Below are 21,145 nucleotides of genomic sequence, written 5' to 3'. Positions count from 1 at the left end.
TGCAAAATTCATATTATGCTGTGGAGGGGGAAGTCACACAAATGGATGTTTAGAAAGAAGCACAGAGATTAAAAGATTCAGGATACCATCTCTGTAAACTATAATTTAGAGAGCTGCAAGCTGTGTTCTGTAATCAGTGAAATTATAGGCATGCAATTACTGTTTTCTTTATTAAAGCTTATATTTCAATGTACTATCACAAATCCATCTTGTTCTCCAGATATCAACAACTCATCCAACCTATCGATACTCATCAGGACAGTATTCAAATTCAGTGCTGTCAAAGTTCTGTAGCAGGTCTGGAAAGACATAAGGACAGGAGCTTTGCAGTGTGGGGTATATGCTGTAAGGGGTCAGGGAGGGGGTCTATACTCTTCCAGCATGGTCAGTGCACAGGACCAGCTGAGAAGTCACAGAAAAAGTGGGACGCTGCAGAAATTACATTGCAGTGTCCGGTGGTTATAAGTTCAAACCATCATGGCAGAACGTGTAGATACAGTTATTCTTCAATTAGGCTGCACGCATATCTGTCCAGGTCTGCCTGAAGTGGTTGAATGTATTTGTTTTCATGGCACAGATGGAGAAAGTGCCTTCATCCACTGCTCAAAACATCTTCTGTGCTTGTCAGGTCCGGCTCTCCCGTAGGGGGAGGGAGAAGTGACTCAGATTTGCTGAATCTCCTCATTGGATTGAGGTGAAACAACCAAAGCTACACAAACACAAGGTCTTTATTCTGGGTTTACACAACAAAGTGGCAATAATAACACTTTACAATTATCAACAACTTGTAAGCCTTGCATTTCTTGAGAGAGGGGTATCAAATAAGAGAAGGAGAGGAGGCAGAGAAAGGAAAGAAGAAAGAAAGTGAGAATTCGCCAGTCCTGGATCCAGCATTGGTCTGGCCAACATGGGGTGCTGGTGGAAAGAATCCCCAGAACCTCTGGGGAGTCCCCTTTTATGTATGGTCCTTCTCCACCCCCTGATACGCCTTCTCTGCTCTTCATGTAAATTGGCTCACGTGCCTAGTTTTTGTTTCCAGAACACTTGTCTTTGAGGAAGGGGCTTCACCCTACCTCTGCACAGTTACTGCCCGCCTGCGGTTCAGTTTATCCTCACAGTGTTGACATCCTCAGCTGACTGTCTTGGTCATCGTGGTGATTTCTGCAGTTGCCTCACTGTTTGAGACAAACTTCCCAGCACAACTGCCCCATATGAACTTCTCAGTTCAACTTCTCAGTACAAACTTAGCAGAACTTTTAGTGCATCACAGCGGTGCACTTAAAGAACTATGTGGAAAATGAAGTTATTGTACCTGGCTGATCATCGCGGCCCTGTGCTGCCTCTTCAAATTTGTGTGCAAATAAGCAAATATCTTTTTATGGTTGTGCTCCATCATGTGTTTCCACCAAAGTAAACTTAGCTGACCCAGGGTCTGTAACCTGTTTGGTAAACTGGCTGACCCAACCCCAAGTAAATTAGAGCATTGTTCTGCTGCAAACTGGAAGCAAGTTTATTTGCTCCAGATAACACCTGAAAGAGCAGTTCTGCTCACAGCCTGAGGAACTGTATTCCAAAGAAAACTTCTTGGAGGATAAAATCTTTGTAGAGCAAGCATATTAATATCTAGCACAAAGTCTCCTTCAGACTTCTCATGGAGGAATGTCACTCTGGGTGACACTGAAGGGTGCACCACCTTTGAGGGAACTTAGCGAGATCAGAGAGGTTTTGTAATCGCCGTCTCGGGCAATCCTTTACTATTGGTCCGAAGATAAGGTCTGAGGCACTTCTGGAAATTAATTCCAAGATGTCCTGAGTTGAGCAACTAATAAACAAGCTGCTTAAGCTTAATGAATGCTTCTACATACTCGGTGGTTTGTATCCTCCGGAAAGACTGCAAGGCTTGCCAAAGGCTGAGGCTGCTCCAGGGTGCCTGGCATACACAGCACATGTAGCATTTCCCAAGAATGGTGCACACCAGCAACTTGGAGTAATGTTGCCGATGTGGTTTGATTTTGTTAGCTGCAGTCTTTTAAAAATGCTTTTGAAATCCCGATCTACAGGAGTCAGTTAGCGCTTTCAGTTTCTTCTGCATACATTAGTCGGTAGATTGTTACTTTAAATTTCCGAACAGGGAACTTGCATTCATATGCAAACTAAATTAGGGGTTGAGGCATGAGAACATACCACTTCTTTTTGCATTGAACTCTCAGGCCTGAGAAATCCTAGTGTGCAGAAGAATATCTCGGAAGTGCTCCTAACCGCACCCGCTGGGAGAATGGTTAATCAGAGATTCAATCAGCAATAAGTTCTTCTGCCATCATCCTTTGCTTTAGAAGACTCATTCTAACAAGATGGTGGCAAAGTTCCGAGTGTAGTTAAAAAAAAATGATTAAAAAAAATTCTAAGATAATTTATATATATTTATGGCTTTATGCTACAGCTTTAAGGACTCCTAGGAAAGATCCCAGTAAGTTTACCGTCTTTCTGCCCTCCCAACTCCAATTAACCATTTTCTCTGTAGAAAAATGTACTTCTGTTATGTAGATGTTTGAAGTATTAGATAGTATTTATCAGTTGGTGTATGGTGGGGGGCTTTTGGCTTTTGAATGGCAGCTGTAACAATACTTGGTGTTGCACCAAACTGCTCACTGAAGGACTGTTACGATACGAATGCAGTTTGAAATAAAGGAAAAGAAAACGCAGGTGTGAATTAAAAAAACGTACAGGTTTCCTGCCCTGTCAAGTTTTGCGTTGCTGAGTTGGAATGGCTTTTTTTTTACATAATATTCACTGGAAAAGTATGCATTTAGGCAAGTTTTGAAATTTTGGATATATTGATCACGTGCTCGGGTCTGTTAATTTGTTTCAAGTTTTGTAAGGTTTTATTTATTTATTTGGAAAATATGTTTATTTTTTGATGTTGCATTGTCACGCTTCATTTAATGTTATTTATTACTCTTGTTCATACTTAAATTAATACTTCTTGAAGTTTGTGGGTTGTTGTTGGTGTTTCTAAGTAGGCTGGAGGATGGTCTAAATGAGGGTCCCAGAAGTAATTAATTCAACTTGTTTACTTTAGCTGTGGCAACAACCTGATCCCAACTGTCCTGTATCCTAGAATTTAGGTCTGTTTCTCTAGAATACCACTTGGCTTTTTAAAGCTTTCCAAGCTCAGCCTATGGGAATGCAACCTCACTAATATTTCGTTTCATAACAATGCATTTCTGAAGTTCTGATTTTCTGCTTAGAAAATTTTTCCATTTTGTCTCATGTTTCCATTTTGTCTCATGTTCTTTCATGAAAATTTTCAGATTGTAATATTTATAAAAGTACAGTCTGGACCTGCTAAATGATATTTTTGATTGGTGTCAGAGGCGTTTTAAAAGATTGGTATGTCACACATGGTAGTTCCTTTGTGGTCAAGGCAAACATCTGTGCTTTGATTGTGTGCCTGCGGATTCTTGTTTGTTTGATCTTGAGTCTTGCGGACGTTCCCAAAAGCAAGCAAAGTGTTGAATGCTAATGAGATTATGACCTTAATTTGATGTCCTTCTCAAGCCCTGTCCTTAAAAATGGTTCTTAGGCTCTTTTGTTTTGTTTCTTGGTTTGGTTGTTTCCTTTTCTCTGGCATTTTCTTTGCGCCTCTGTGGGTTTTTCCTTAGGTTTAGCATATTTTCTATTTTTTTGCTCCTAATCAAGTACAGTCTTTCTTATTTGACTTTATGAAACTGGTTTCAGCTAGTCTGTAGCATCTGAGGAACACGTGCATTCCTATTCACTACATGTAAAATTATGTGCACAGGCTGACATAACCAAATGCTCAAATAACTGAATCTTTTGTGTAGTGCATATGTAACAATTCAGAAACATATGTATATAATATGATCTTTAGCTGCCTGCTTTTGTCAGAACAGAGGTATTTCAAGATTGTTGCATTGTGAGCATTTTTAGGTAGAGAGGCAAAGAGAATGGCTTTTTCTACAAACAGCATTAGAAAATGTGTTCAGGTCTGGTGGTAGTCAAAGCTTATTGTACCATAGCTTTTTCCCTTCAGTAAAAAAAATTTTGAGGAATGGAGAAAACACTATACCATTAGAGATTTAATCTTGAGATACCTTAGTTACACTTTACAATTTCTCCATGAGTGAAAAATTGTTTTAATCCAGCAGAAAATGGTGAAACAGTAGGTGATTGAGAGGCGAAACTGGACAGATTCAGGTTGGATGCTAAATACAAAATATATAAGGGGGAGAGGGATATTAACCATTGGAACAGGCAGTTGAAGTTCTGGAGTATGGTGGGTTCTTCACTGGTATTTCCAAAGTGAGACTGAAAAATCTTGTTTTAATTACATACAAGTTATTTTGCTCAGTGCAGGAATAACTCGGTGAGATTTAACAGTCGGTGATATACGCAAGGTCAGCCTGTATGATCTAATGGTTTCTTCTGGCTTTAAATTCTGTGAATGAGAGTTGTAAAAATGTATTGCTTCAAGTTCCTCTGTATCAAAATAAGGCAACTTTTAATTCTGTGTTTGGTTCAAATGTGAAATGGCTTTGGTTTTTTTTTTTCATTCGTCCCCTACAGGCGCAGCACAGCTCTCAGATTCATGTACCTGTAGGATGTGTATTAAACACAGAAGTAGCCCAAGGTCATAAGCTTTTGATATTTGTTTTGGGCCCTGGTGGTCCATAGGAGGCATCTGAGACCTTAATAGACTTAACGGGCTTGACCCAAGCATGAAATGCAACTTCTGGCACTGAAGGCTTTATTAGTCAGTGGATCATACAGGTATTAATCTTTTGGTTCACTGCTTATTAACCCATTTATGGGATAAGAAGAGTTTGGGGTTTTTTACCCCTAATACAGTCCCTGTATCATCAGAAGGCCTGAAATCAGTAAATATATTTACAAATACGGAAGAAGCCTTAGCAAATTAAATTAAAATCGTGTAGCTTTTAATGGTGTCTGAGTCTTCTCCATTCTTTGCATCTAGGAAGGAATTGGCAAAGTTAAAATGGAAGTATACCCCTTCTTGCCAAACACAGCGTGTTGTTTGTCACTGAAAGTGGCTCAAAATATGTCATCACTAAGGTTGAAACTGTTTTTATTTATTTTTAAGTTTCTTCTCTTGTGTTAGCCTGCTTTGAGGTGAGAAAAGGCAAGGTATGAAATAACATTTTAATTACGACATATGAATACTACCTTCTCATCCATTAGCACAGCTTACTTGTTAGCTAACTAGTTAAGGAAACATTGCCATTACTCTGTTGTTATGGCTGTATTGGTATAGTTAAGATAATATAGCTTATGTGAAGACCCTCTTCTACATTATGAAGATGAATTCTGGACCCTTCCCAAAGAGAAACTCTGGTGGTATTAGTAATTTGTTGTGTATGATTATGCCCATTTCATTATAAAAGTGAGTTTTGCTGTGTGGTAAATTTACTGTATCTTTAGTTTTGCTGGATATCACTTCTGCACAGATATTTTGTCCAAACAAAACACGGGGAACTATTCTAATCTGTCTAGGGTTTCCAGGCATTTATTCAGAGTCTGACGTATGATGATTTGTGGGAACTAATGAAAGGAGGCAGGACAGCACCACACCAGTGCAATAATGTAATGCATCCTAGGCAGTACATCATTAAATATTAGGATTGGACATCCCAGGCTGGGAAATCCTATAGGAACGGAATTGTGGCAATAATTCTTCTGCAGACTGTAGATGGGGGCTTATTGCATGTCTGTACTGAGCACAGGAGGGAGGTATTAGGAGGTTAATGATGCTCTAAAGATACTCACCACACTCATTCTGCAGAGCAGCTTTGATTTTCTGTGCCAGTTTGATCTGAGTATCTTGGACTAAAAGGTGAGAGTTCTGCGTGCAAACGTAAACTGAGTGAGGGTTGCATTCAAGTGAACTTTACAACGAAGGCATATTGTAAATATCTTTTTATGACTTCTAATAAAAAGACAAAAAAAAAATTACATATACAGCCTGATTGGGAGAATGAGCTTCCACCTTATCCCACTGCAGTTTCCCAAAGGATTACTTTTTGACTTGGGAAGTAGATAGTATAATCTGCTGACAAGCATCAATGTTTTTTTGATAAGGACATCTGAAACATTAGAGAATCTGGCCTGTGAACTGATGTCATAGAAGCTACCATAAAATACCTGCTGGTATTTTTTTCTGTGATTAGTATCAGATATTGGTTTGAACTAGTAAACTGGAGACAAAATTCTTCCTATGTGCTTACCAAATTCTCAAGCAATCAAGTGACCACTGGTAAAACAGTCTTTAGCTACCTATAGCTTTTAGCTGTGTTTTTTGCTACTAACTTTCTCACTTTGAATGGAAAAGACACTCTGACAAAATAATTGGTAGTAATTGTTGTACTGGTGTCAGTTTTAATAAAGCATTCAAGTAAAAAATATTTTACAGATCCAGCCATTTCCTATGTGTCACCAGATAAAACTTTCACATCCTTCAGCACCAGGATCTTAAAGCTACTAGTACTTGTATTTTTCTTTCATGCTATGTTTTTTTTCTTGTTAATAATAGAGCTGTCATTTCTAGTAAAATATGAAACAGCCATCCAGGGAAATAACACCAGTGATAGATAGAGCAGGCTGAAACACTAGACTGAGTGAACACAAATGCTCAATAGCTTGGAATATAATTCTGTCATTAAACTGAACCTGTAAAGGGACTAGAACTGCATGCACTGGGGTGAAAATGCTTTGTTCTCTGGAGACTGATTCAGCTTCCATTGGGACTGTTCAGGTCACTGGAGTCAGATCAGGCGTCTGAGATTTGAAGGGAGTCCTACAGCCAAGGAAGAAGTGCTGTCAAAAATCAGGCAGCATTAGACTGACCAGAGGGAGAACCTATAGAAACGTGCACCAAAGATGGAGTGCTTTTGTCAGCCTCTCTGCCAAAAGATTCCCCTTATTTGTCACCCATCTTATTGAAGAAAAGGTTGTCAAGTCCAGGCAGAAAATTTGCACACAAAGGGATCATAGGCAGCTCTATAGATCTTATTTGTTTCTTCCATATTAGAAACTGGGATCCAAGACAGAAGGTACAGTGCAATAGAGAGACTCCCATCTCCCTTTTCTGTTTGAAATGGATGTCACCTATGTATGAAAGATTTCTTATACGTGTGGGTCTGGGGAGCACATTTTATCTTTCTTCTAGCTCTCCTTAGTGAGGTTTGTCCAGTAACTCAAGATATACACTGTCAGCCACCTGGCAAATTGTTTCTCCTCTCTGTGTTTGTTTCCTTCATTCCAAAAATTGAAGTGAATATATTTTTTCTCTATCTTTACAAAACACTGTGACAATTCTGGATGGACAGTGCATTAGGAGACTTCAGTGTCACTGTTATTGTAAACAATGTTGTTTCTTTGTCCCCAAATATTGAAAACAAGTATTTTCTGGGGGAGATTCCAAGTGGGTAAGAAAAGTAAAAACTGCCTATTTAAATGATAATTATGCTCTTCTCTTCCTCCAAATAACAGCTAAAATGTCTCTGTTTTTCTCATTGAGTAGTCTGGTTGGCTAATGGACGATGTCTATTTGCAGTTAAAGCTATTGCAATGTTGACAATTAACCATATACGTGGAACAGGGTAATCAGTATGAATGCAGTTTTATCACCGATGTTAATTATCTAATATTTTCCAGCTTACAATAATGTGAAAATTCCTTAGGCATAAATGAAAATGAACCCATCAATTACAATTTTTCTCAAGATAATGGCTGACAGAACGTTTGCTGCCCCACAAAAAATGAAAGCAAGAGAAGAATTAACAAAATTAAGAACTTGGTTGTTCAGGCTCTATGGTGTATATAAATGTAGTCATATATTACATGATGTGCATTCTCATTTCCTCATGGGGGGAAGTTTCCAAGTTGGTGACTGGATTACTGATACAAATCTTTCTTTTTGAAGATGTGTGTGTATGTGTGTGTGCAGCCACTTCTAAATTTTCTAAAGAAAACACTCTTAAAAGCAGTAGAACAAACCCTGGTCTTTAATGTAGGCTGTGACTGCGAGCAGAATTGATCTAAAGCTATTGTTTACTATAATAATTCGTAAAAATTAATTACATCAGTGTCTAGGACAGTATGTGTTGCTTTATGTAGAAACAAGGTAAAAGCTTTCTGACTTGTCTCCTTTGTATTCCTGAACAGCTTGCCCTTTTCATTTTATTTCTCATCACCTGAGGACTAATCTCAGTTACAATCATTCCGATCGAACATTCTCAAATGACCTTTAGATGCTGAGGAGAGCCACTGAAGATTATTTGTTAACCTCCATCCTCCAAACTTGAATAAGCGTCCTAAGTTAACAGAAAGTGAGGAAGACCATGAATAAGCAGTAATTTTCAGGAAACCAGGTCTTGGCAGTCTTACAAGTCCTGTGAGCAATTTTCATTTTGAAGTTTATCTTCAAATGAAAACTTGAAAGACACTAAATTTATCTCTTTAAAAGAAAAAGCATTCCAGAAACTGGGGAACACTAGCTATGGGCCTGCTGAGCATCTAAGGGGTGTATAGGCTATATACACTATGTTGCATGACATAAATGTCTGGATTTTAATTTTCTGTCCATAGCTAATCTTCCTTAAGTATTTAGGCTTCTTGAGCAAACTGCAGGAAATGGGCTTGCTCTCAACAGAAGCCCCAGGCAGGATTTCTGCTCCTGGAACTGACTAGGAACTTTACCACAGGTACAGGTCTTGCATTCACTGAGTGATGCAAGTCGAAATATCTTAAATGTCTGAAATACGTGCCTCCAGTTTCAGAACAGGGGGTTATGATTACACAAAACTTTTGACAGAAGAAAAACACAGCTGCTTTCTCTGTCTTCTGTGATAATCTACGTCAGGCTTAGTTAGCTCCATTAATGACTGATGTAGACATTCCAGGGCTTTTCTCTGTATTTATAGAACAAAGAGATAGTTATTACATCTGATACCTGAAACAAAGCAAGCTAAAGCCTCTACCAGCAATGCTAACTGTTGATATAGGTCATTATACTTTGCATGTGACCAAACAAAGGAATTATATTTGTTGTGCTCACTTTATGAGGCACTTGATGCTGAATATGATCTTAGCTAGCAGACCAGCCTGAAAATATAGTGTTTCTCAAGTAGGTATCATGTATAGTTTTGTTTTGCTGGCAACTGTGCAAATCTGTTTCTGCATGCAAGCTCTGAACAAGAGTATATATGGGCAGAAGCAACATACCCATCCAAAGATGGTTTGGTTTTCTCCCCTCTCCGCTCTCACAGAAAGCACAATAGAATTGTACATTCTGTAAGCTGCCTTTGGCGTTCGAGCTCATGAAACTTGCTGGACTAAGTTCTCTATCTTTTAGGTTAAGGGGTTCAGATTTCTTAAAATGTTTCATTATATTGACCTTGTACTTTTTAAAATATTATCAGTTTCTATTTCTGCTCAACATCAAGTGATCTTTATCTGTGCCCTATTTTTCTCTGACTGATTTTGGTCTAACACTGTCTGTACTGAACGTAAAGAAATGTGTAATTTTTTATCCTCTGAGCAAGCATTAGCTAATGAACTCGTTATGGTTCTTCACTTACTTAACTGGAAACCCTTTCAAGCTTTAGAAGTCTGGGATTTCAAAATGATTGATGTTAGTTCAGTTTGTAAGTGCAGTAACTTCTCACCCAATTGCCAAAGTAGTAACATGGTAGAGATCTGTACATTTTCAGCATAGTAGCAAAATAAAAATGGTGGTGGCATTGAAGGGATTGTGCTCTAATTACTACTTTCATGTCTGTAAGTTGTGGAAGGTGAGCCCCTGCAAAGTAAAAGGAGGGCAAGGGCTTTATGCAACCTGCCACCAATCCTGGTCTCTGGAAGATAGTGTATCATCCTCACTAGAGGAATACCAGCATGTGCTAAAGCTCACCAAGGGGATCTCATTTACTTGCCATAGAATTGGATGCTGCTGCTTAAAGCAGTTTGAAGATCCTAATTTTAATGGAGATACTGTCAGTGCGCTACAGAACTGCATGGCCTTGGCAGAGCTCTGGTGCTACAGTTGCCTGACACATGGAAATGGAGATTTGATGAAGGCATTCCTCATAGTGTCTCTCACTATAAAGCTTGATTGTTTTAATTCCTTTAATCAAAGTTTTAATAGAGTTATCATGTGGCCACACTGTGGCTGTAATTGCATATATGGATTTATGTACGACATTAAAAATCTTGCAACAAACCCGCCAATTTAAAATCTTTCTTTTCACAGAGGAATAGTTTTCTAGCTTTTTGCTGTTACACAATTGGATGTAATTGCTTGTCAGTAGTTAACAGCTTAGGAAACATTGCTCTGCGATGCTAAGGAAAAAAAGAGGAAAAGATTACAGCTTACATTAAGTATAGAAAACCAGCAAGTTAGGCAGAACTCTGACTTAAAACTTCCAAGCGAGTATGCTGACTGCTTACATGTTGAATTTTTTTTCATATATTTAAGTATGCTGAAGCTTTAAATACATTGCGTGATGAAAGAACAGTATATTGTGTTTATATTTTGTTTATCCTGACAAGAGGAGTTTTCTCATAAGTCTAGGTCTTAATAGGCAGGCATTTATGTAATGTAGCATCATTATGTCTGCATGTTTCACAAGATTGTGTTCCATTTTCTTTCACTTTGAATACAATTGTACATATATATATATATGTGTGTGTGTGTGTTAATTAGGTTTGTTAGACATGTTTAAATGCCTGCCAAAAAGAAATATTGCCGTCCAGCAATGGGATGTTTTGGCCCATAATCTTTTTCCTTTCCTTTGCCTTATTCCACATAACATAAAATAAATTCATATAGTCTTTCTAGTATTTATTTCATTTTCTCTTAAAAAAAAAGGGGGGGGGGGGGTTGGAAGAACAACCCCCCCAAACTTGTTTCTGCTGTAAAACAGTATTAACAGTTCAGCAGAAACAGAAAACACTCTTAAGACTGAGTAAACTTCTCATTTTTAACTTTAATGTAAATTGACTCATCTACTAGACATGAAACAACCTTAACAGATAATCTAGTTGATGTTCCTGTAAATATAGCTTTATTCCCCACAGAACATTTTCTTGCATTTTGTGCATCCTACCTTTAAATACCTCAAACAGTGGAGCACACTCCCTCTGAGACTAATTTACAGGCTTAAATATTTAGTAAACAAGTCAGTTGTGGTTATTAATTATTCTTAGTGTTATTTGCACTGTGATAGGCAATAAGGCGTATTGTGCTAGTCAATGCAAAAAAATGTAACAAAGAAGTAGTCCTTTGTTTCCCTGGGACAAATGACCTCTGTAAGGCATCAGTGATACGACTGATGCTCAGAAAGAAAAGTCCTGTACTGGAAAGACCACAGCAGACTCAGCCTAGGTCTGTTTTACTATTGCAAGTGAAGAAGCTCTGCCTTCTCTGTTGTCACGTGCTGTCTGCAGATACTGTTCCAGTTTGCCACACCATCTTTGTATACGATAAAATTATGGTTGGGTAGCTCTGCAACAGTGTGCAAGCCTTTCAGGTTTCTGCTACCGTTTTGAATTGCTTTCTCCCCCGTATATTGAATTGTCTTTTTCCAATCTCTCTCATTTCTTTTCTGAAATGTTGCTAGGTGACATGCCCATGGCTACTAAGTCAAAAACCTTCAAGCTTTTAACTAATTCAAAGAGATATTTCCAGCCAATATCTTGCCTCTATTGCTTTGGAAGCTACATAACTACTATCACATGTATTGGTGACCAAAAAGATTCCTTGAATCTTTATTTTAAAAAACGAAAACAAAATCATATCTGTCTACATTTGAGCAGTGCCAGGTACTTTATAGTACCATGTCTGGTTGTAGCCTCTAGGCACTGATATTATATAAATTTACTTTGCTTAGTACTAAACAAAATTGTCAAGCTTGGAGACATTCTGATTTCCATCAAACAGAGTCACTTGGTTAATTATAGGACGTGATGGACAAATGAAGGTAAATAAATGTGATTTGTATTGATAAGTTACTATGATTTTATGAAGATAAATAATAAACCATTAGTGCTATAAAGTGAGTTGAAGTCATCAGAAACCACAAAGTTCAAAGGCATTTAATCCATTTTGATTTGTTTGTAGGCAGATCAACCTTTCTTCTCTACAGAGATCTATCTGTCCCTTAAAGTGCAGAATTTTTCATGACATCAGGGTAAAAAAAAAAAGCACTGAACAAAAGTAGTTTGGACCGTATTCTTTGAAAAACAGTTCCTTAATCCCTTTTTGAGTTTTCAGCTCATGTTTTAGTCAGCAAAACAAATACAGCGCTCAATGTTGTAGGCAATGATAACACCAGGGTAAACACAGGAAATGCTTTTATTAATATGATCTAAACATTTAATTGCTTTCCTTGTAGTTTAATCTTATCTTTACACATTGAAGCAGTGCATATTGTACATTTCTGATCCTCAAAGGACAGCTTTTCATATGGCATTGTAGAATAAGACATTATCACCAGAAACCTGACAGGCCTGTAATGTTCCTTGTCAGCCGAGGGGCTAGAAAGTTTGTTATAATTATGAAGGAGATGTACAAAAGATCATGGTTTGCAAAAGGCAATGCTGAATACCATTTTATAATTAAAGAGTAGGGGTAAAGTCAAGATGTGCCATGAGTACTGGGTTCCTATGAGACATGAAGTGTCAGAATTGAATGAGCCTCAAAGCAGAGAGTTCAGTCTCCAGATAATGCATTTGCAATCAGGTTAAAATTAAAGAAACAAAGCCTTAAATTCTGAATGATAAAAGGGCTATCATCAAGAAGCCTAATCCCACAATTTAGAAGCCATGTTTATGATAAACCAGTTACCTAGAGCAACAGTTTTTCTGTTCAATTTAAACTCACTTTTTCAGATCATGACTCTGTTTGTGGTTTTATATGTAAAGAAACATAAACGGATCTAAGGGATGCTTCAGGTTTATTTGCCAGCTATTTTAGTTTCCTCTATTTAAGGCGGGTGGTATAACACCTGGAGCCCCTTCTGTGTTCCTGTTCTAGATTAAGGGTTTTTTCTTGCTTAAATGTGGGTAACTAGGATTACCTAGGATTATCAGATCTAGTTTCACCCGTGCTTAGTATGTTAATCTTGGTCTTTTCCTATCTACATTGGGAATTTATCTCCTAATATATTTTAGAAATATGCTTGCATTTTTTGTTGGTAGCATCGTACTAATGGCTGAATTTCAAATGTCTTTGTGAAAGCCTGGAGTGAGAGCCTCCCATAATTACAGAGAGTCCGTTCCCTTAAACGCAGAATCTGTTCAGACTTCTTCTCATCCACATGATCTATTTCCATAAATATGACCAGCATTTTATCTCATTTTTCCCTTTATTTATTTTTACTACTTCTATTCCTTCTCTTAAAATGTGCTATAAAGCACTATATGCTGTAGAGAACCCAGAAAAAAAGACATGAAAATGTGAGGAGGCATAAATTATCACTCTGCCGTTACGCTGTACAGCTTGCCTTGAGATGTGTAGCTATTTAAGCTGTTAAAGCCAAGAAGCCAGGCTCCATTGTTGCACCCCTGTATAAACTCTCAGAAGACTGCTCTGATTTAATCCACGTGGCAAATGGTAATATAGCAGGTAACACGAATACAGCTACATGCATAGTCCCAGTTAATATGTCATTATGCAGGAATATAGTTAAAAACGAAATAATTTTTTCTCTCGCCTTGAAAGTTTGATGAAACAAATATAAGTATTTGCTTCAAATATTGTGAGCATATTTCTTTCAAAACATAGTGCCTTTCACAATCCTTTAAGCACCATTTTGCGGTCTATCTTAGAAATACTGTACTAGGCAGCTAAGAAAATCTTAGAATAGAATGTGAATTATGTATGACCTGACCTCTTCATCCATAATTTTCTTGCAAAGGCAGAATTATATAGCACGTTTGTTTTAACTAAAATCTGCTACAGGCCAATATCCTAAATTTAGAGCGCTGACATAGTGTATTTTGAGTGTGTGTAACTAATTCATTTGACATAACAATAAACTTGTGTTGTCTCAGTACAGGAGCATATCAGAAAAATTTCTACTAGGCTTCTGATGTGTGACACTAAATTACAGAGGGAATCTTGGATTACCCTTTTGCTATTTTTAACAAATAGTTGATAATTGGGCTCTCCTTTTCCATCTTGAATTTTCCAGGGATTATAGGCTTTAAAAGTAAATATAATCAAGTGCACAGATATCCTTTAAATATTGCTCGGTTCCCTTGTAGCTGTGGAAACTAGCAGTGAGTTTTCTCATGTCATTTTTAAGACCTACAATTTATCAGTGTCTTTTGGACTACTGTCTAAATGGTGTTCTACGTGACTTTCTGCCAGAAGATCTGCAATTGGACTATCATTAACTTTTGTAAAAGCAAACTATATGAAAGAATGCAATTTTAGTGCCATACAGGCATATTCCACTTGAACTTTCTCAAGGCTAGGAGCCCGACCTCTCCTTTTTCAGTTTCACGTCAGCATGGCGCCGTTTCTTTTAGTGAAATAACTTCTGATTTACAGTGGTTGAAACCAGGCTTTTAGGTAGAATAATTGACTTGGTAACAATGTAAAACAATAACCATCTGCTCTGGTCCCTTCTGTGTAGATTTATATATGATAAGGGTGAGCGCCTGGGAAAGGTGAAGACAGTATTAATATTATTGTATGTGTTTTTCTATATGCCTTCTGCTTAGTTTTTGAACTTGAGGGGTCTATTGGGAAATCTAAGAACTCTTATCAATTACTCTAATAATAAATTCGTCAAGACACAGCTCTTGTAATACTTCGTTCTTGCTTTTGATTCAATTATTTTGACATTACTGAAATGAACCTAGAAATGTCTCTCCACTGGGGAAACAAAAGCAAAAAGAACAACATAATAAAGAAGTCATGAAGAAAGCTTTGTGAAGAGCCAAGTGATTCAAGAAACAGACAGGTAGAATGTTTCTCATTTCCTGCTGTCCCATCTCAATATACTCCAGCAAGTGAACCGTACTTTACCATCAGCGCCTTCCATACAACTACAGCAGCTTTGCTCTGATCAGTGATCCTTTGCCTTTTACTGAGCTGAGCATAAAGGATTTTGAAAAGGGGGTGGGGGGAAGACAAGCTAAGGATTTCTTCAGGGGCAAGTCGTCTTAAAAACACCCTGTAGCTTAGAGGATTACTGAAAGGTTCGTTTACTTTTCATGCCACTTGATGGAATGTAAAGAAATTATACTGGAATGAAATAGGGATGATAAAAATGTTAAGATGTAGATGTCTGGTCACTTCTGAATGTGGGACTGAAAAGCTTTGTCACATTTCATATTATTAATACAATTAAATTGTGTTAATGAAATTGTTAAGTATCAGTTCAAATCCTGAACACCTTAATTTAGATGACACTTATATGGGAATTAGTCGGTGTAACAAAATAATTATCTGTACTTTTCCTATCTTAGTGGAGAACTCTGAAACTTTTGCTGATGATCTGAATGCCTCCATGGACATGTAGAACACGTTCTGGTTTTATTGTGCGTGGTCCATCACCACTTGGCCTTTCAGAGGAATGAGAGTCTCTGCTCTAGCTCATCTGCATTTTCCCTCTTTGTTGCATGACGACAGGGTACGATGGTACTCGATTATGACATGATGCTACTGTAATTGTGTCGTGGACTTTTATCACATTAGTGGCAGGATCTGCATACAGTAGTCGTCTTCTGAATTATTTGTCCTGTGTTTTCAATTGTCTTATGTTGACTTTATTAGTTAGTTCTGACAAATAGGCCTGGACTGCTTTGGGCAAGGCTACTGTACTACTGGCTTTCCTGAACATGTCTCTTTTCTTGAGGTGAGAAATTCTGCTAGTGTGGGACTTGGACAATATTTTACCAAGATTTCTGAGAATCTTGCAGCATGGTCCATGCTGGTTTTCTGTGGCTGTAGGTTAGGGGAAGTCTAGAAATCTTGGCGTTTTCAGGTTTCTGTTTGAATGCCTTCCATTGTTCATGGACAGTAGCTGGTCTGCTCAGAGCACACCCTACAGACCTGCCATCCGCTTTGGTGTGAGAACAGACAGCAAAACTATTACTGTTGTGGTGAAGTGAGCTACCCCTGTGGTTTACCTGCGCTGCATGTGCATGGTAGCTCGGTCCTAGGTTCACAGGTTTCACTGAACCCGTGCTGCATGGTGCATCAGCATGAATTTATGTCTAGGGCTTCTTCAGTTATTTTATAAATAGTCATTTTAGGTTCTAATGTGCTTTAATGTGGACAGTCTCATGAATTGTATAAAGCTAGTGACTTGCTGGATTCTTTAAAGTGTTAATCTGTACGGGAGAAGAGACGGCTCTTGTCAGGTTTGCTGTTACGCTTAGATCAGAGTATCTAATATAGTTATTTTATGCCTGCAGATAAATGCTTTTTTATCAGCATACTTTTAGTTTTTCAAATTAAATAAAAATATATTGGCAAAATCTTAAGATTTCCCACTAGCTGACTGCACCTCTACAGGTGAGCTGGCCAGGGAAGAAATAGGTTCTAAAAAACCAACCACCTTAATCGAAAAGATGATACTGTTAGGAGTCTCTAGCATAGTAAAAATCACAAAACTAAGGACAAATCTATGTCCATGGTGACAAATGCTTCTGTGGTGGGTTGACCTTGGCTGGACACCACGTTCCCACCAAGCTGCTCTGTCACTCCCCTCCTCAGCAGAACGGGGCACAGGGAGGATATAAGATGGGGAAAAAACCACTTGTGGGTCAAGATAAAGGCCGTTTAATGAAGCAATAGCAAAAAATGCATGTGCAAAGGAGGCAAAGGAAGACAAAAGATGTTATTCCCTACTTCCCATCAGCAGGTGACATTTGGCCACGTGCCAGGAGCAGGGCTTCAGCCCGCTCAGTGGTTGCTCTGGGAAGCAAATGTTGTAAATAACAAGTGCTCGCCCCCCTTCATCCTCCTCTCTGTTAGCTTTTATGTCTGAGCAGACATCGTATGGAATAGGTGGGTCAGCTGTCCCGGCTGTGTCCCCTCCCAAGATCCGGCCCACCCGCAGCGTACCGGTGGTGGTGGGAATGCTGGAGAGGCAGCCTTGGTGCTGGGCCGGCGCTGCTCAGCAGCAGCAACACACTGGTGTGTTCCCACCACCTTTCTGGCTACCAACACAAAGCTTGGGGCTACAGGGGCTGCTGTGGGGCTCAGCCAGACCCAGCACAGCTTCCAATCAGAAACCTATTATGTATAGCTCATATATAGTTTGGCACTGCTGTCAGGCTGTTTGGTTTTGGTTGGTTGTTGTTTTTTCTTAAATAGAGTTCAAGCACTGAGCTCTCAACGAGATAAAAATCTTTTTCTTTTCTATTCATGTCATCTCCATATTAGGTTAAGATCAGTTGAAAGACAGCCCAGGGGACTTCGCATGGTGGCTTTGTGTACATCGGGCTGACCTACTGATGACAGGGGAATTTAGTTACTGGCACTTAGATGTGCCAGTCTGTGGTTGAACAAATATTTACTCAGAAGTGGGAATCAAAACAATACGTGAAGACTGAACTCTCATTTCTTTTGGGACTTGCTTCTTGTCGTCTTTTGGAAAACTCCATTAAAAGCTTTGCTTCCATGGAGTATACTGAAGATGCAGCGGGTAAGTCAGATCTGAGTGTGCATCTAACAACTGGGAAAAAAGTTATTCTGGCTGACAGCTGAGAATTTTTAGAGTGATAGTGAGGTATGTTTAGTGTCATAGTAAACCTACAGATCATCTGCAGCAAATGTAAACAAATACACTTAGGGAGCTGTTACTTCTTCAGGTATCCACTGCGAGAGGTGCACTTCGCTATTCACCAGTGTGTAGTGTATGAAGATAACAGAAATCACTGCCAATAGATAAGAGTGATCTGTTTTTCAGATGGGCAAAGACCTTTGCATTTCCTACTCAATATAAAGAGTGGGTACCCAATGGCCCTGTAGTTGAGACCATTAATACTTCATTCTAGTTACGTTCTGCAGTATTACATCGGTGACTTTGAGTGGAGTTATGTATTTGACTTGACCAATTTCTGGCGAAGTAGCTTAACTCCATATAATTTTTTGTTTGTTAACTATTACTAATTTATAGTAGCTGTTGTTATTTTTCAGGTTAAATACAAATAAAGATTTTCACATATTGAAGCTGTTGGATTTTTTTAAATTCCCTTGGGCCATACACTTTCCCCAAACCAAATCCTGAGGTAGTAGTTTGCTTATAAGCACTAATGGTTCTAGACACATCCATGCAATTGTTCTTCATTTTCCTCAAGTAGAGCTTCGTTCTTGAAATAGGACACGCTGGAAATAAGTGACATGTCTCTGTTGTGCCTTGTGTGACATCTATCAGGCTGGTTCTGTTGATCAATTTAATTTCATAATGCCTGACCCACAGGTGTGCGAGATCTATATATCAAAACTGGAGACTTTTTTTCCATATGCCTCTGATTTGCATTCTCAATCTCTTTCTCCCAGTTATACTTGAAAAAATTAGCATGTTACAGACTCAGAAAGATAAAGACAATTCCCAGACAGGTACATAATTATTTTATACAGGGTAGTCGTGTGTGAGTTTGTGTGCGGTGTAACTTTTTTCTCACTGTCTTGCTTCTTACAATGATTTTGACAAAAAAAGTAATTGCAGACAATACTAAAGAGTCTATAAATTGTTCCAAAGCCAAATCTTCTTGTAAACGAGCTCGTAAGAAGTCAGGAGCTTGTAGATTATTTCTGTCCTTAGATGTTTGGCTTAATGACTTGTTTCCAATGAACCATTACTTGTGCCTCTGGAGTTCCCATAGAGGAAATTAAGCATTAAATTTTAAGTGCCTTTTTTTTTTTTTTTCCATTTTCCACCTGCAATCGTAATTGCAATTTTCAAAGTTTGCTTCCAGTGAGAATGGAAATGTAGGTTAAAATAGAAAAAGAGTTAAAATTAATACAACTAAGGGTCATAACTCAGCACTAAGAAGAAGTGGTTGGAACTGAAACAGAGAGAGTTACTCTAGGACTGAAGCCTGCTGCCTGAAAAAATAAAAAAATTCTTTGAGAAGGATTTTTCTGCAAAGGTAAGATTTAAAACTCTGTCAGTGCAGCTCAGAGATCAGTTTGTAGCACACTAACCTAAGGATGAATCCTAAAAGTAATCGGTGAGGAGGAATTGGTACAGCCAGGCTGGAAATCAGGTGCTTTGCTGTGCTTCGCTGCGTGTCGTTGGCTTGGACATTGGTGTTGGCTTTCTCAGTTCTCAGGGACCTCAGGAACAGGGGGCAGCAGGTCTGTGCTACGTGACCTGGTCCAGGCGCAGCAGCCTTCCCTGCGCTCTTGTGTTTGCTGGGAGGGGACTGGAACTTAATCTTGTGTTATGTCCTGAATGGGCCAAACTGGTGGGGTTCTGGAACTGTTAATTAAACCTGCTGCATGTGTGTGGGGTTGCCTCAATGGAGGGAATGTCAGGAGTGGGTCTGAGTGGCAGAGCAGGGCTATAGTTCATGACTGAGCCTGATGCTTGAATGTGCATTTTGCTTTCATTGGTATATAAGTAGATTTATCAGACTAATCACTTTAGGATCTGGCTTATTATCTTTCTCGGAGATTTCTTCCATTGTTATCACTCACCCAGTTATTCTTGCACTAACACAGTTCTATAAAAAATATTTCAGGGGTTTTGTTTCTTATGCTGCTTTTGAGCCTTAATTGCTATATTGATATTTTACTGATTGTGTACCGAAAAAGTTGGGTCTTATTAAGCTTCTTGAAAACCTGTGTACTATTGCTGGTCTGTAATGGTTAATCGTTGAGTTTGTTAGCTCTCATGATCTGTTAAAAAGGGAATCTCTCTTTCGTTGTTCCTTGAAACGAAGATATATCAGTTCTTGCTTCACAGTGATGTGGTGTCGTGATAAAATTACATGCTGGGTATTTCAAGCAAGACACTGAGATTTGTTAGGTTACTTTGGGTCTAGAGGATGGGCAAGATAAAGCAGAGATAAGCAGTTCTGAGTTCTACTGTCTGTTAGATTCTGTCCTGAATGCATTTTGGTAGCAAGCATACCCTAATCTGTCATTGCATGTGCACTGAACAGAAGACTGGCAATTTTCTTATGGATCTCACTTCAGGTTCAGAGGGTGCTTTGTAGATGATGGGTGATTCTCTTACCAGCTCTGTGAAACGGGAAATCAAAGATACCATTAGTCACATGTCAAGTGGGGAAGCAGGGCCCTAGGGCAATTGATGCTGCAACTGTAAGTTCCATCTAAAGCAGCCTGGCTGAGGTTGTGCTTGTTTAGTTTTACTCTATAAAGTGTGGGGGTTTTTTTCCTCTTCAAGGAAGTAGTGGATTTCCATTAATTTTGTTTTTATTTCTTGAGAGTTGGAGGCATTGGGAGAAAGACAAAAACTAAAAGATAATTAAAATAAAAGGAAACAAATAATCCAAGTTTTCTTCTCTGATTCCTCTGAGGATAAAGTATGTTTGAGGTGGCTCAGGGGTGTATGGAAATGTCCTTTAAAATCCAGTCTCGAAGTTAAGTATCTTTTTTTTTCCTTCTCCTCCCCCCCCCCCCCCCCCCCCCTTCAATAATTCAGCATTATTCCAGCAAACTCCTTGCCATACAAGCCTGCATGGTGGGGCTGCAAGCCCAGGCGATGAGTATTGCTGAAGACTAAGTTAAGTGGTTCAGTAAATTGAGATTGCTCAAGTGAAAGGAACAGAGATCGATCCTGTGTGCCCTGTACGCTGTGACACCACTGGAGACACCGGTATCTTAGTGCTGGCCCAGGGCTCTTTCTGGGTTCTTTGTTTCTTCCTCTGCTAGGTATTGCAGAGGTAATTGAACAAAAGCAATTCTGTTTGAATATGTTATGGATAGATGGCCTGTTTATAAAAGGATTTTGCCTGTTCTCTTTTTGTTGCTCAAATTTTTGAGAGATTTAGGAAATCTGCAGTTAAAGTGAGCTATGTTCAGACTTTAGGTGTTAATCTTTATATGCATGTCATGTTTGAAAATGTCAGCAGAAAAGACTGAATAATACTTGTTGCGTATAAATCTGAAGTACAT

This window comes from Falco rusticolus, chromosome 7 (genome assembly GCF_015220075.1).
Source record: "Falco rusticolus isolate bFalRus1 chromosome 7, bFalRus1.pri, whole genome shotgun sequence".
Taxonomy (NCBI): domain Eukaryota; kingdom Metazoa; phylum Chordata; class Aves; order Falconiformes; family Falconidae; genus Falco; species Falco rusticolus.
This window is presented reverse-complemented; position numbering follows the sequence as displayed.